This window comes from Sorex fumeus, unplaced genomic scaffold (genome assembly GCF_029834395.1).
Source record: "Sorex fumeus unplaced genomic scaffold, SorFum_2.1 ptg000056l, whole genome shotgun sequence".
Taxonomy (NCBI): domain Eukaryota; kingdom Metazoa; phylum Chordata; class Mammalia; order Eulipotyphla; family Soricidae; genus Sorex; species Sorex fumeus.
This window is the reverse complement of record NW_026606113.1, coordinates 1,480,501-1,485,231: the sequence shown is the minus strand read 5'-3', so window position 1 is coordinate 1,485,231 and position 4,731 is coordinate 1,480,501. Positions and strand designations below refer to the sequence as shown.

Below are 4,731 nucleotides of genomic sequence, written 5' to 3'. Positions count from 1 at the left end.
GGAGTAGGGAGAGAGAGAGAGAGAGAGAGAGAGAGAGAGAGAGAGAGCCCAAGCTGAGCGGAGAGAGGAGCAGGAGAGACAGGAGGAGACAGGAATGAGACCAGAATGTGAGACCAGAATGGGAGGCTCAGAGACACTGGGGCAGGCAGTGGGGAGAATGGAATAAACGGCAACTGATCAATCAACTGGCTTGGCCCTCGCTTTCTCCTCCCGTCTGCCCCAGGGCCCAGGTCGCCCTGGCTGCAAGAGCGCCCGGGGCCACCCCGAATGCGGGTGGCTAGGGGCAGAGCCGTTGGAGCTCCCCTGGCCGCCCCTCAAAGATTTTTTACACTGGAGTATTCCAGAATTTAGGACAAATTCAGAGAAAAGATGGTAAAGAATGGACTAGTTAAAAGGATTATGCTCTGATTTTGAGTCATATTTTATTCATCATTATTCTGCACAAGCTCATAGATCCTTGTTTTAAGACAAAATTTGATCACTTTTGCCTAAGTGCCTTTTGGCTAAGACCAAGGGTACCATCAGCCCTTATCAGTTCGATATCCAATTTGTCCTCTGTCTGAAGACAATTTATTAAATGGATTTTTGGAGCAGGGAAATGGAACGGGAGCTGGCTTGTGGAATGGAATAGGAGCATGCAACGATCTGGTATTAAAGTACTTCCAGGAACAGTGCATCCTCTGGGGAATAGCTCTGTGTTTAAGAGGAGTCCCTATCATAGCCACAGAATGATCACTTTCGTATGTGAGACTTGAAGATACACTGTGAGGTAGCAACAAAGATACAAGACAATTTCTTGGGGGTTAGAATGGAGAGTGGCCCACACAACTTAGTTGGGGGTGGTGAGAGGGAGTGTGACTGTGTTCTTTGGGAAGATAGAGAGGTACACTGATGATAAGTGTGATGTTGGAATTATGTTTATGAGAAGCCATTATTAATGGTATTGTAAACTGAATAATGATAATAATAACAGTAATAATAAAAACCATGAAGGGAAAAGAAGAAACTTCTGTGTGGGAAACAGTATCACCACCAATTCTTGCCTTGCTTCACAGCTTCTTTCTCTTGCTGAGGTTGGTCTTTTCCAGGTCAGGAGTGTCCTGGTACCTGTGTTGATTCAGTTCTTGATGTTACCTGCAGGTTTTAACTTCTGAAGTACAGTGTAGTCTCTTCTTTATCCTTTTAGTCCTTTTCTTTCTCTTTTTCTTTTTCATTATTTTTTTTGAATTTTATTGAATCACCGTGAGACAGTTACAAGCTTTCATGTTTGGGTTACAATCATACAATTATCAAACACCCATCCCTCCACCAGTGCACAATTCCCCACCACCGATCTCCCCAATGTCCCCTTCCCCACCCTCCCCCTGCCTCCATGGCAGACAATATTCCCCATGCTCTCTCTCTACTTTTGGGCATTATGGTTTGCAATACAGACCATGAGAGGTCATCATGTTTGGTCCATTATCTACTTTTAGCACACATCTCCCATCCCGACCGGTTCCTCAAGCCATCGTTTTCTTAGTGATCCCTTCTCTATTCCAGCTGCCTTCTTCCCTCTTTTTTGACTACACTTGGCAGCCCCAGGAGAGATAGTATGTGAGTTCCAGACACTAGGTTCAATTCTTTCACAGTGACCCATGAACATTCCTGGAGGCAGCTGGCTCCCAAAGCAAAATAATTTTCCACTGTATCAAAAGTTAAACTTTTATAAAAAAAAAAAGAATTTTAGTTTGTCATCTTTCTTAAAGTAAAAAAAGTAAAGGCCCTCCCGTTGATCGTCGATTTGCTCGAGTGGGCCCAGTAACGTCTCCATTGGAGACTTTGTTGTTACTGTATTTGGCATATCGAATAATTCACGGGTAGCTTGCCAGGCTCTGCCATGCAGGCGAGATACTCTCGGTAGCTTGCCGGGCTCTCCGAGAGGGGCAGAGGAATCGAACTCGGGTCGGCCATGTTGGCCGCTTGTAAGGCAAACGCCCTACCCGCTGTGCTATCGCTCCAGCCCATCTTTCTTAGCAGCCAAAAAATATTTTTCTCCAAATGTATGTGGGTGAAGATTTCACTTATCAATGAGGCCAGAAACTTGATTTTGTTGACAACTAGAAGCCAAAACAATAGTCTGGTAGTGAGTCTAATTTAAAAATTATCAGTGTATTAGAACAAATGCTCAAAAGAATTCTCAATTTCTTATTCTAAGAATTAAGGTCCATGAATAAAATTATTTGAATGGTCTAAGTTATAATTTAAGGATAGATAATGTCAGTGTTAGCCAATATATTTTATTGGAAGAGGAAGATTGAGTCAGAAATAGTTAGTGTTGAACTAAAAATGTTCCTATTAGAAAGTATCCAGAAATATATTTTAAATGTCAACAATCACAGCTGACTCTTTTCAGAGAGACCTGAGTTTATTTAGCATATGACTTTGTAGTGATGTAGCTCAGTTCCAAACAGAAACTTCCTCTAGTCGGAAGAATCATTTTGTACTATTTGAAATCATTCATTTCTGAACTGAATTGGACAAATAATGTCCATTTAGGAATAACTTCTAAGGCATTCTTTTCCTTTTAAATAATCAAAACAATATTTTTAGACTCAATAGAGAGCAAACTTTTTCTAGTATACTCATTTTTCTGCCATCCAAGTAAGTTCAATTGTGACATTACTTTATTTCCCTAACTTTTGCTTTTTCACTTTAGGTTGGCATGGTAATTTCTTTTCAAGGGCTCTAATATTAAGGGCTTTATATGAGGTCAGTCAAATTCACAGGTGCAGAAATAGATCAATTTCCACAGAGTTGAATTCTAGGCTCTGTTTATATTTAATATATGACATTTAGTTAAAAGTTTTTTTCTTATTTTGTATAGTGTTGGTAAAGAACATTTATAGCAGAAATATAGTTTTCATATAAATATACTTCTAGGACATAGAAATTACTAAGCCAGTGGAATTTCAACAATTTTGGTTCATACTTCTCTCTTGGAATTCAACAATAGAGCAATTGCCAGAAAATGTCTTGCTATGCAAAATTCATTTTGCATTTAAAAAAATACTGTTTTTGTGTTACTTGCCTGGTAGAATTTAAAGGATTTTAAGGGTACTTTCCTCTTTTAATATGATGACCATATTTATAACATTTCAAAATAAATGTTATTTATTTATTTATTTAGATAGGTTTAGGGTCACATCCAGCGGTGCTCAGGGATCACTCCTGGAGGCCATTGGGACCATATGTGGTACCAGGGACTCAACCCACATCAGCCATATACATAGCAATTGCCTAACACACTGTACTCCCTTTGGGCCCTCATATCTGAATTTTTGGGGTATGTGTGTATGTGTGTGTGTGTGTGTGTGTGAGAGAGAGAGAGAGAGAGAGAAGAGAGAGAGGTGATGGAGTGATATATATAGAAATATATTAGAATATGGAACATATGAAAATATTATATATATATGTAGAGAGAGAGAGAGAGGTGGTAGGAGGGAGCATCTTGAAAATAAACTTTTTGGGGTTTTGTTTTGTTTTAGGGCCACAACTAGCAGTGCTCTCAGGGCTACTCCCAGTTCTCTGTTTGGTACTTTGACCCTGGAGAACCATGAGTTGCCCTGGATAGAACTCAGGCCTTCTGCATGCAAAGCATGTGCTCAGCCTATTGGCTTAGTCCATTGTGGCCCCTGGCTTTTTGTTTCTAAATGCAAATATGCTGGAGGGGATTTTAATTTAAAGTGATTTATAATGAGCCATGGGAAACTTATTAAAGTTGTTCTTTCTGAGATATGGTAACAGAGAAAGATCCTCATTGAAGGAGAGGTAAGATGATCAGAATGCCAATTTCTTGATATTGTTCAGGGTTTAAACTAACTATGACCAACTGCATTCATGTCTGCTATGAAATGACTTCAAACTTTAAAATAGAAATTTATAAAAGATGTCACTGAGAGTCAAACTGAGGTTAAAGAGTAAGCAAGTGCCTACAGATTTCTTTGACTCATTTGCCTTTCTGTGCTTGCCTAAGTTACATCAGAAGAATATACAACACTAGGAAAAAACAAATATTCTTTTTTTATCTACAAAATGGTTGTTTTATCACACCTTTTGGCTGGTAGGCTATCAGTGTGCTTCAAAACTTTACTATTCAAGTACAAATGAATGATTGTTTACAAAGTATTTACAATTCTGTCTGGTACTTCTATACTTTAAAACACAACAGCTGCTTACAACAAAAACAAATATTCTTAGTGAGGAAAGAATATCATTCAAAACTTTAAAGTGACCCTTAAATTTGCAGTCAACTCAACCAAACTAATCTGAGTAGAGAAAGATGTAAGAGCCAAAGGGTTTTGCATCTTTCATCCTAACACATGTTTCCAGTGGAGAGAGTGGAGAGACAGTGACCGCAGTAGAAAGAGAGCACTGTTAAACTACCTTCGCGCTAGGGGAAAAGGAAGCTCAGATAGAGAAGGGAGCACCAAATAAAGGGTGTTGGGAGGATCCTCCCAGGATGGGAGAAGCATGCTGAAAGTAGACTATAGACCAAATATGATTGCCACTGACTGCCTCTCCTGCAAACCACAAGACCCAAAAGGAGAGAGAGAGAGAGAGAGAGAGAGAGAGAGAGAGAGAGAGAGAACAAAAGGGAATGCCCTGCCACAGAGGCAGGGTGAGATGGGGGGATGGGGGGTGGGAGGTATGCTGGGACCCGTGGTGGTGGAGGATGGGCACTGGTGGAGG

General features: G+C 40.1%; 1 pseudogene; it reads left to right on the top strand.

The window, feature by feature from the left end:
- The first annotated feature begins 477 nt into the window (after positions 1–477).
- Positions 478–682, top strand: LOC130034074 (uncharacterized; annotated as a pseudogene).
- The last annotated feature ends 4,049 nt before the right edge of the window (positions 683–4,731 follow it).